Source organism: Limanda limanda, chromosome 10, assembly GCF_963576545.1.
Source record: "Limanda limanda chromosome 10, fLimLim1.1, whole genome shotgun sequence".
NCBI lineage: Eukaryota > Metazoa > Chordata > Actinopteri > Pleuronectiformes > Pleuronectidae > Limanda > Limanda limanda.
In genome coordinates, this window is record NC_083645.1 from 12,296,393 (window position 1) to 12,309,116 (window position 12,724).

Here is a 12,724-nt window from a genome sequence, read left to right on the forward strand (position 1 = left end):
TGTGACGCTCTCCGGGGTTAAACCCCCACCAACCCACTAGTTTTCATTTCACAGCTGAAGAGAGGAGACGACTCCGTCTACTCGGCACAAAGCACATCGGTAAATGAACAAGATTCATACTGAATAAAACATTCAGTGAGAATAGCTAATGCCCACAGTGCTGAGCTGAATGTAAGCTTCAGGAGTAAAAAGGGGATCAAGAAAGGAATCTATTAAGAGTGTTCAAGTGAGTTTCATACCCGTAAAGACACGGGCACTGTGACCTCACTTTCATGTACTTTAAAAGCTGCTATCAATATATGTATGAGTGCAGAAGGTTCAACTTTTCACATGACATTTCATAGATACTCTGCAGAGTTTGGTTGGAGTCTTGTGGTTGTAGTGTGCTGTCAAGGAAATAAGAGGAGACAGGAGGAATAGCAACAAAAAGGCTTCAGCCAATCTAAACCTTTGACTGTGTATAAAGATGGATGTCCAATGAAGCTAAAATATCTCGGCTACGTTGTGCCGTCTGTGCAGTAGTGATGGTGTGGTGGTAGCATCCAGCCGATACATGCGCTCGACCAATCATGAGTCAGCTGTCAATCATGACTTGTTTCAAAGCATCAAACCCAAACTATGCAGACGCACGATCACTTGAACAGACATCAATGAGATTAGAACTACGGTACCTAAAATGAGAGACACCATCTATGAGGAAAATGTCCTCCATGTGTAATTTGTTGTTAACGTTGGTCCATGTCCCATCCACTAACATGGAGGAGGCGGAGTTTATGACTTATACTGCACAACACCACACAAAACCGGTTTTGTTTTAGTTATGAGTTTTTGTAATTTTTATCATTTTTGGAGTCAACAAATACCTGAGACATTTTAGCTGAATTATTTCATTGACGTCTCGTTTTCATAATTCTTTTTCATATCCCATCATTTACAATTTCTTTGAGTTTATTTGAGATGACAGTTTTAGGACTGCATCTTTGTGTACTGGTACCATGGTTACAGGTGCGTCCTGCGAGGTGTCATGTCACTGAGTTCTGAAGTAACACCAACTGACTCGCCCCAGTGAATGGAGTTCACACTAACAAACCACATCAGTAATCACACTCACTCAATCACAAAAAAATTTAAGCCAACTCCAGGGCCAAACAGGGCCTGTATATCTATATATATATATGAGCACTTTTCACCCGAAGTGGTTGTTCCTTTCCTCAAACTATATCCTGTGTCATACACAAAAATAACATCTACGTGGTAAATCCCATTCCGAAATTAAAACTAAAACTGAGCTAAGTCCACTACATCATAAGTATTTTCGGAAAACAAACTGTTGTAGACTCATTTCAAACAAAAAAATCATGTAATACATGGAATGAAAAATGACCCACCAAATTATATTTTACCGAAGCAAAATCTATGGTCACACGTCTTTAATCATGCAGGCACATAAAAAGAAATCCAATATCGTGTTAAACAGGTTACCAGGTCAGAACATGCTCAAGGATTTTAAATGTCAGATGTCATAATATAGGCCGGTTGACCTTTGACTACAAAAAACAACCTGCCCCTTCTTGTCACTGCATCACCTTATTGTGGGCAACATGGATTTGGGCCAGTATAAAGGGAAAATCAAAAATCATCCTCCAGGCTGAATATAACTGCACCACAGGCCTTGAGTTTTTCATGTTGTATGTGCAGTGTTCATCAGGTTCATTCCTTCTTGGTACCTAGCAGTACTGCGACTGTTTACTGCAGCACAGGGAGTCAGAGGCTGGATTCAGTTGAGAAGATGTTAAATCTTCAGGAAACATCAATACTGTGGTTTTGTTCCGCGAACATAGAGGACATAACTGTTCAGTGTGTTCACACAGATGCCAGCAGGTTGTTGAAGTGGATTTTGATTTTGTTTAGTTTTGGTTTTTAATCATTGAGGGGAAAATGTACGAAATTTCACATAATTTCTTGTTTTCCAAACTTGTTTCTCTTAAATCTTGTTTGTCATAGTGAAAAAATTGGTTGTCTTAATTCTCATTAATTAAATAAACACGAGGTGACAGAGCCTTAGACTTTGACTTGACCAGAATCAGCTGCTAGATTCAACTTGTCTGAGGACCTGACCTGGATAGAGAGTTGAATGGCAAAATGCTGAGGAGGCTCGACTGCAAATACAATGTAGTCACCATAAGCTCAAACTGGCACCAATTAAAAAAATAAAGCGTTTGGTATGAAAATGATTAGGACCAACTGGATGACAGGCACTGAGTTAAACTACTATCATGGCTAAAGGTAAATGATACATGAATAAATGTGTGCAGTCCTCTGCATGTCCTGTGTGCAGTGTACATCAACAGCAGTCTGACGTACAGCTGAAGACATACATTATGTATCATAAAGTGCCTGGTGCTGGATCTATGTGCTGGATACTGACACAGACAGAGTCAGGCCTCCAGGATGAGTAATTGGATGAATAAGAAGGGACAAACCGTCATTTCAAAAGCCTGTTTTCGTAGACAAGGACGTGAATTGATTATCTTTTGCCCCCATACAGTAAAATTGGGCAGAGCATCTTTGACCCAGTTGTAGGATGCACTTTAAGCAAAGACGAGGCACCTATGAAGAGAGGGGCGACGTACTTCCCTAGAGGACAAATCTTGAGGGGGGGGAAAGCCATGCATCTTGTTTAATTATCACCCCCGATATCCCACTGGGTTCCCAGGAAACAGACTCCTGAAATCAGATTGCTCCCCCTGAGTCTTATTGTGTGTTCTGTGTGTGATTGTGCGGCTGTAGACCTAGTTAAGTGTGTAAATGAAAGTTACCGCTCAGCATTTCTTCATTTTCCCCCCACACCAGTATCTCTGTCTTTCAATCAACCTGCAGGGGCCACCGTGTCCCGGTCTACATCAGACTTCCCATCACTGACAGGGATGACTGTAATTATATGCTCAGCGTCGCTTCCGAAATAGATTTGTGATTCAGCAGCCCACGCAGTGGCAGCACGTGCACAGACACACGCTCACATGCACACACACACGCACACACTTGCATTGTGCTGCCACACAAACAAACACCTCTCTAGTAATCAACTCTGATGGAACACAATTAATATCCAATTCCAGCAGCCTTTGTTTCCAGCAGGGGATTTAAAAAAGAAATGAGGGACTCTGGGGGGAATTGACTCATAACAACCGATATTTACTGTGGTGACATTGTCGGCTTGGGGGTCAGGGGCAAAGCCCGGTAGCGAGCTCAGGCCTGAGTTGTCTTTGAGAGAACGACGCTAACTGCAGGACGGGTAAACCACCTGCACAAAATGTCCCCTCTGCGGTTGTTATTAGGATGTGAGAGGTCTTTAGTATGCCAGAGGCCTCAGGTGTTTTAAAACACAAGAAGATTCCAATCTTAAGCTTCCCATCTGGCTCTTGATGACACACCGTGGATAGCCAGACGATTGAATCCCCCTCATAGTCCTCAATCAATAGCAGGAGCAGCGGGGGAGGGAGCGGTGTCTCGGCTTCTCTCTGTTTCCACTTTAAATCTGACTTGCTATGCAGGGAAGACAACACCTTCATCCGTTATCTTGCAGGAAAGACAAGGCCGAGAAACGCCTCAGGGCAAACTGGGGGCTCTGCAGTCCCCTGCCTGGCTGCCTCAGCGATACACTGTGTGTCTGTAGCCTGCGGTGGAGCTATGTGTTTGTTCTCATACGTGGCCGCTGTGGTTGGACTTCCAGATGGACTGGTTTGTGGGTGAAGGATGATGAGATCGGAGGGGTTGAAAACTCCCTAATGGCTGTCGTACTCGTGGTGACACATCAGAGGGTGTGGCCTCGAGGACACTGTCAAGCTTCTATTAGAGTTTAAATGTTGGAGATTTTAGGTTCTAGGGGCTGGCTGTGTAGGTCAGGTCACTTTAGTCCGGATTGAAATATCTCAAAAACTAGCTGTTCAAAAGAAGATGTGTGGAAGAAGGAAACCAAAGTTCAACATTGTTTCTTTACATTGAAAAACTTTAGAACAATGTTATTTTCCTGTATACTGTAGTGTTTGTGATGCATTTAGTTGTTGTCTTGTTTCTGTTTATCGTTTCAGGTTGAGAGCAGGATTACACAAAAACAGATTGGTGGAAGGATGCACTATGGGTCAGGGAAGAACCCATTAAATTTTGATTTGGATCAGATGGCAGATCCAGGATTACTTTACCACTTTCTTTAATGTTTGGAAATGTGTTTTTTTGACATTTTCACCAATTTCCTGGGGAATGATTCATGGATCCTGATGAGAATATGTGGCTCATTTCGGGGGCTGTAATGTATGAGTATGAGTGTGTGAAATTTGGTGCGGCTTGACTGAGTTTAATGGGACTGTTGGGCCATAGCGGCCATAGGTTTGTACTGCAATGTGATTCTGTTCTGCAGAACATGAACTAGCTGCAAACCAATTTTTATCGAGTCATAGTTTTATAATTATTATAATTATTTATAGTAATAAAAATACTACTACTACTAATAATAATAAATCATCAGGAAATAAAGGAATAAAACAGGAAAAATGATATCAGCACTATTTGATCCTGACCCAAATCTCACCCTGAAACTGATCTGTTGCACATGAAGAAAGTGTCACGGGGAACATATAAAAGGTTTGTTACATTATATATACAATATATATATATTATAAATATTCAGAAATATATTGACATACAGTCAGATCTGAAATTATAATCAGAAATCAGAAATATTTTATTGATCCCCAGTGGGAAGTTGGGTTGCATTTCAGTCTCTCCAGCCAAGATTAGAAAAAAAATAGACCAGGACAATAACAATAAAGAAAAATACAAAATACAGGAAAGAGTATAGAATTTTTTTAATTATAATACAATATATAAAAGAAGAATATGTAAAGATTCAGTATATGCAATATTACAGAATATACACAACATAACTTACTTTAAATTAAGGTTAAGTATACACTCTTTTTCTTCATCCCTTCAACAGCACTAACAAGACTTGGTTCTCGTTTTAAATTGCTTATCCTTTAATGTCCTTCACTTTTTACTTCACTGTCCTCCTTCCTCTCCCCTTTGCCAGAGAGATGGATTGCCACAGATCAGGATGGAGGCGGCTGCCTCAGAGCAGCCTGATGCGGCGCGGGAGTGAGCCATCACTCTTTTAGTGAGGCGGTGGGACAGAAACTAGGGTGAGTGGGCGTGAGGAGCCGGGCGGAGGAGCAGAGATCAGCCCATCAGAGGTCAGCCCTGAGGTCAGAACACAGAGGTGTGAACGCTACAAGGAAAAGCATAAACACCGTGGTATTAGTGGGAGACCGAAATAGCTGCTGCAGGAGGGCTTGGTCGCAGATCCAGGTCAGGTTATGAATGTGCACCCCTGTTTGTTTAACACAGGGAGGGGGGGAAGGCGTTAAGACGAGGACCCCTCCCAAGCGAGCAGTTAAAGGCGTAAGTGGCTGGGGTTTTTGTGTGCATATGTCAAGTCTTGAGGACCTGCTGCGAGGCGAAGGGTAATGAGAGCAGACCCAGTGCAGAGGTGTTTGTTTAGGAGCCACCAGGAGGCGTCTAATTAATGCCAACGCCGAGACCCTGGTGAGGCCTGACCTTCTACTCAAAGCCCCGAGCCGCCTCAGCCACCTCATCCTGCCTCGGCTGCCATCAGCGGGCCTTGAATTATTGATAAGACTGAGAGGAGAGGCAGGAGAGAACCGGGGGGGCGGATCAGGATTTCTCCCTTGCATCCGTATGTGTGTAGGTTTGCAAGTGTGCAAGCAAATGAGCTCACAGGAAGTTGAACAATCTATAAAGGGAGCGTTAGATGAGACGAACCCCTAGGGCGGGCGTCTCTCAGGCAAGGAGAGAAGCCTCCTAAATAACATGTATTCTTGAGAGACATGGGGTTAAAGGTGACTAGAGGGGGGGGGGGACGTGGACAAGAGCAACAGGAGCACGATGAGTGATTCTCAGACGGAGGCAGAGGATGATAGGAAGAGACAAACTGAGAGACTGGTGAGGAGAAGAACTCATTTAGGAATGTGCGTGCGGAAATGCAACACAAATGCTCACATCACAACAGAGTGGAAAACCGCGGCTATTTCTCCACAGCTGGGGCTTGCTCACAGGAAACAGATGGAGATAATAAAGCAGGGGATTCGGAGGGACGTCGCGATCCCACTGGACTGTCTGTAGCAGGCACTGGTTGACCAGTGGAGCAGGGATTCAGTCGGAGGGAAGCAGGTCCTGTTCAAGGGGTTAAAGTCTCAGAATGATTCACAGATGGAATCCAGAAGCAACACGCGGTCTAGGTCTTAAATAATAACTGTGAAGTCGCAGACAACAGAGGCTGGAGGCGTGGCTCAGAGCAGGTTTTAAGTTGCAAACACACTGATAAATCAATATACAGCAAAAGATGAATGCTAGGATGTAATGAGCTTTTTCAACATTTAGGGAAATTTCCTTTTGGGTTTTCTTGTCTAGAATCAATTAGATGATGGTAAATGTGTACATCATCAAATATGTACTGGTTAGCTTAGCATAGCATAAAGACTGGAAACAGGACCAGGTCTCTAGTGTTACCCTTTGTTTCTAGTCTTTATGCTAAGCTATACCAAATTCTAAATCAATCTACCCCCCCTTCTACTTACTGACCGATCCACCTGTGGATCATCATGGTCTTGGCTGATGCTTCCCCCAGGACAGACCCATCTCCCCCAGCCCAGCCATCACTGTTCCCCACTAGATTGTCTTCAGCATGCTCTTCTTTCTCTGACCAATGGAGTCCATCTCAGGGACAGACTCCAGTGGCCACTGGGACATCTCCCACCGGTTTGCGTCTTAACAGAGGTTTGGCAGCCTCGAGTTTTGCATTTTTCTCTTGTGCCATCTTGTTTGTTTTGAAAAACAGAAGTAACCATATTATATATACATATACACCTACAACCTGCTCCCATTGGATGGTACCAGCTGTCAATCACATGGTATCGTGCCACGCTTTGTCACATATTTAACGGGACCATAATATACAAAATGAACATCACGCTGTGTTTCATAACTTGAAGCTACTGACTGAGACCATCAAACTCTCCATAAAACTGTTTATTGATATTACAAATCAAGTGACAAGTAGGGTCTGACTACTTTTTGCAACCAGTGGAGTTGCCCTGAGCAGGTCATGCAGAGATTACAGGTGTCAGCCTCTGTCGCATTGGCTTCACTTTCCAGACTTGGAGTTTACATCTATTGTCATGGACAGTGTGTGGAGTATGAACAGATAACTACACAGTTATTGGTCCCTGCAGGAAATCGTCTGCCTTTTACTTTTAACAATTATTCTGCACTGTTAAACAAACAAGAAATAACATGTCATGATTTTGGAGATCATCTCATCTTAAGATCTGCAAAAAAGAACATGTGTTCCTTTCCCCAAATTCTTTTAATTAATTACACCTTTCCAATGCTATTTTAAAAATCCATCATCTACTCTTGGGAAGTCAAATGCGGTGATAATTTGACAGTAATAAACAACACTCTCTTCGCCTGAGTTACCTTGAAATTGGACAGATTGCATGAAATCTCTCCTGACTTGAAACCTGAACACTTTTGCATAAATTTGAAAGACTAATTACAGTTTGGTGATTAGCTCCTGCTCTCTCTTTTATTCCCTTCTCTTTTAATCCCAACCCACCCACTACACCTACGCTCTTTCTCTGCTAAGTCATTAACAGCAGAGCTCCCGTGGGAACTGAAGCTACCTGCACAGAACAAAACAAATACTGGATTATTTCATGCATTAGCTGCAAGGCTCCTGGGACCGCCAGAGTATGAAGTCAGGAGACGGCTGCTCTCGCTAATGTATTTTTAATCACTTGTGTATGCGTTTTATTCTCCTCGTCCAGACAGGAAACAGATGCAGTTGGTCCTCGCATCACCTTCCTATTATCCAACATGATTAAGAAAGGTATTTTGGGATGTGTTTTAGTTAGGGAGCAAGCCACGCTCATATATTCTCCTGGCTTTGGTACAGTCTGTATAAACATTTCATGCCGAAGCAGAGGAGTGGAGGAATACGTGTTGCTCGCCAAAGTGCTGTTGTATGTTTCTGCAGCCCTGAAAAGCTGCACTCTTTGACTAATCGAGTCAGAAAAGAGAAAAAAAAGGGGAAGGACAGTTGTCGGCTGTTCATCCACATGCACTATGCACTGAATAAAGAAACACTGATGTGGCACGAAGTGAGAAAACTCGGTTACCTCAGTGAGATCAGAAGCAATCTGATCCCATTAGTATTACACGCCACTAACTCCCTGCACAAACAGGTTGCCGCCAGCCACCTGTTTTTCATTTTAATTCAATAAACACAACACTTTCTGTTTACATACAGACGCGTTTACTCCATCCAAAGCAATTATTTTCTATGTCAGACATCCTCTGGCTTTATTATTTCTGGCAAAAGCAAAGGCAGCCTCGGTATTTATTCACCTCCCTGAGTATGTAAACACTCACACAGACAAGGCTCTGACATCCTGTTTCTGAATCACCTTCTCTCTTCCTCAGGGGCTCACAAGCTCTAATATTCTCTGATCTCTGATTCGAGGTTCATGCTGCAGCTCGTAATGAAAGGAAAGAAAGAAAGAGAGAAGTGAGCTGGGCTGTCGTGGAAAACGCACAAAGGAAATAATGTAATGACAGAGATAACAAATATGTCAGAGAGGGTTTGAGCTTTGGCAGCAGCAGCCAGCAGCCAACGAGCCAGATGTAACGTTTTGTCGTCCCTGACAAGAGCGAGAGTGACGGCTGCTCTGATCCGACAGAGGATCTCACATATTCTCAGTTCCAACCCGAGCACTCAACACATTGCCACTGGCACGCAAACGCACACCCCACACTGCTTGTTCGAGAGCACGTATTCATAAGCGCTTGAAACCAAAAATCCCACAAGCCACCTGTCATCAGCTGGATGTGATGTGATTACAAACTGTTTCATTAATTCTCGTCTTTTTTCTCTGGGGCGGAAGCGGTGAGATTTGAGAGACTGAAGGCAAAGCTGCAAGTATGGAAACGCATTCTGTCGAGCTGTATGGGAAAAACGATTGCGGCGTGTTCCCATCTCACGAGGTTTTGTTAACATCCCACCTGCAGCAAAGTAAATGTTATCATTGCAGAAAATGGGCTGGCATGCGTGTGCATATGGCAGAGAGCTCTCAAACGGAAATCCGCAGTTAAACAGCGAGAAGGCCTCTGTGGAGTCTCTGTAAACAGTGGATAGGTGCTTCACCCTCTGCTCAGATTTAGGAGCCGTTTTTGTCTACGACAGTATAAACTCCTCCAGCCCGTAAGTTAAACATCGTATATTCCCCTGTTTTTACAGCACGTCCTGGTCACAGAGACACACTGTAACTTTGTGACACTCTCTCTCAGAGTCAAGGATATGGAGATAAATAGAGTTTGGGCGCTGAGGGATTTACCCACAGACACTCTACATCCCCATTTAATAATCTATTCATAGATATGCAGATACCTTAGCATTTCTGTGAGTGTCCTCTGAAGATGATCTTATTACATAACGCATGAATTGACACTGTTCATTTTTAGCGAAATGTTAGGAAAAACTATTTAGCTATTGGTACAAAATGTGACGCCTTGGTCAATGAATTGGTTTCATGCCACAAAATGAATCTGAACAATCTGATCCCCTTGACTTGTCTGGTCAGGAGAAGTAGATGGTGACTGCTGTTCCTTCCAAAATAAATGGTCAAATTATGAACTTTTGTCAAAGTATAAGTCAATTCAGTGTTTCTAGTTTGTACGGGGAATAAGGTTCTGTAATGGAAAAATTATTACATATCATGACACAACAAGCAATTATCAATTCTGGATGTTTAATTCAAACCGTCTGCGGACGGTTTACAAAGGTCAAGTCACGACAACAGACTTGACCTCAATGGCACAGAGCTCAAACATCACGGTGACAGATATGAGGGCAATGGCAATGAGCTCTCAAAAGTACACTCCATTTATACAATCAGATCCCTCCTCTCCACAGTAAAATACATTTGTCCAATCAGCTTCTCTCCATGTCGTTTACAGGAAGACCAGACATTGGTCTCTGGCGGTCTCTTTGAGGTTTGAACAAGATGCTAAACGCATCTTGTTCCAGACCCTGTGAGTTTCTCAGAGATCTCCTGTCTCTGCAGGTCACACCTATTAGCCTTTGAAGCTCCCTGCTGCAGAAGACTTAATTGGCCCCTGTTGAGAAACCTTTTGTTCACACTAGACTGAGAAGGCCACGTCTATAGGCCTTCAAGAGTATTATGCATAGTGTTAACTTGAGCTAAACTCTGACTATGAGTCTTGAACCACCAAAATACATCTTTCAGTAAACTTCTTTCTATATAAATGTAATCTGTTACATTTGAACATGTCTAAATACAAAATTCCCATCACAATTCCTCCCTGTTTATCCATCTGGGATCAACATCTTTATAACATCTCATCATTTAGATTGGGAATTTTCCAGGATATGTGAATTTCAAAAATTGATCTTAATTAAAGAAGTAACACTAGTCTTAGTGCAAAAACAATACAACAGAGTTACACAATTGAAAATGATCAGTTTCTACAAACTTCAATAACGTATTTTACAATTATTAACATGATGATCATCATATTCTCAAAATGTTCACTGTATTGGTGCCACACTTCGTCCTGATCGTGTGTCGAACACCTCCTTGTTGAAGAACATCTTGTTTCAGAGACATCTTGTATGCTCTGACTTTGATGATCAGAAATTTGATGTTGTTCCTGCCAAGCATTCGTGAGCAGGGAAACCATCTCTTTTCCCTTGAATGCTTCTCAGTCGTATAATCATGTGTTGCTGATCTCCTGTTGGTGCGGTTGTGTTCAGCGTGTAGCTCTTCAAATGTGTTGACTCTCCTTGCAACACCTAAAAATTTCAGACTGAAGCTCACACACTCGCACAAAGCACTTCCCGTCCTGTAGATCCACCCCTGGCTCTGGAAATCCTCCTGCGTTGGCCCTCATCTCCAGGTTGACCTCTGCGACCTTCCTGTCATCTGTGTTGAGAGGCATTTGGCTTGCACTCGTTCCATCCGCACGTCCTTAAGCACAATCCAGTCTCCTGGTTTCAGGTCACGCAGTCCTCTCTCCATGGATTTAGATAGAATCTCCTCGTCTGCCTGTGGATTTTAAAGAGTACAGGAAACAGTTTAAAACAATATCTACCAGTTTGTTTTTCAATGTGTTTTTCAATGTGTTTGTTATGTTTGTTTTTTACTTCCTTCTCTCTCCACTGTCCCATCCCTGGCGGGATGTGGCATGATGTTGCCTTGTGTTGATACTCATACTCACCAGTATCCATAATGCTATACTTATGAATATGTTACCCTTGTCAGCGGACATCCTTTTGAAATCTTCCATCATGGAATGAGTTCTCCGAACAGTATCTGTTTCACCGCTGGAGAATCCTGTTTAGATGTTTGGGAAACACTTCTGCTTGCATAGAAATCATGTCATAAAACAAAACAGTATTTATTTATTTCCCTAACCTACTTTATTTAACTTAATCTTTATTAAACCTCTCTATAAATGATTAAACCGTTTGTTTTGAGGTGGATGTCAATCTTGTAGAATCTGGATGTCCTTATTTTATTTGTAACTCAAATTACATAACTCTGTTAAAAAAGTTTTATTGAATATTATTTAGAGTGTTTCTTGTGTACACCCAATAACCCAATTCATCTATATCCAGCATATGTTACTCCTCTCTCTTGACACACTGACTCCAGTCATGTGTCAATCCAACCTAATGAGAAAACGTACACAGGTTGAACAAAATCATCCATATCCCACATCAAAAGTCCATCGACCACCAAACAAAACACAGTCTATCAAGACTACTTAATTCCTAAACTAATAAACCCAAATCTGCATTCTAAAAAAATTTAGTTTGATGTAGTCTTGCTAACCGCTCCTGTAACCCACATTAAATGTCAGTGTTAAGAATCATTCAAATGCCTTCCATGTCCTCTACAGACTGCATACTGTTTGCAACCAGTAACACAGTCAAGGCAAGACAATGGTGTGAAGTCAATCTCATGAATTTCTTCTTCAGCCCAAATCACATGCAGAACCCCCATGCAAACAAGCTATCAGTGTAAATCTTGACACTCTCGCCACTAGCATATTTGCATCTCTTTGGTTCATGCATGTAATGATGGGGACGGTTTTCCTTTGTTTCAAACAGAGTCGTAAAACCCCTCTGTCATTCGTTATCACACTGTGATGCTGAAAACCTGTCATCAAACACTTCAGTTTCACAGTAATCAGCTGTTAACCATTTAAATCTGCTCTACTGATAAAGTTAAGAGTTTCCTAGTTAAAAACTTTCTATTTGTAAATAGTAATGTCTATCATCCAAAACAATACTGCATCATAGCTGAACCTCCTAGCTGTTGAAAAGTGAATGTTATTTTCTCAAGCAAATATCATTGTTACAGCATATGACACTAGTAGAGTCTTATTTCAAAGTATCACACATATCACATTATTCTGTTCTCTCAGAAGCTGCCATTGCTCTGAGACTTGCTTGAAACTTTGCATCTGTTGCTTTTCCCCTAAAGGAAAAAGTTTTTCTGTTTAAACAAAAGATTACTCATATTCCACAAGAAGATTTCAGATATTCTTTTCTATTGCGTCTGCT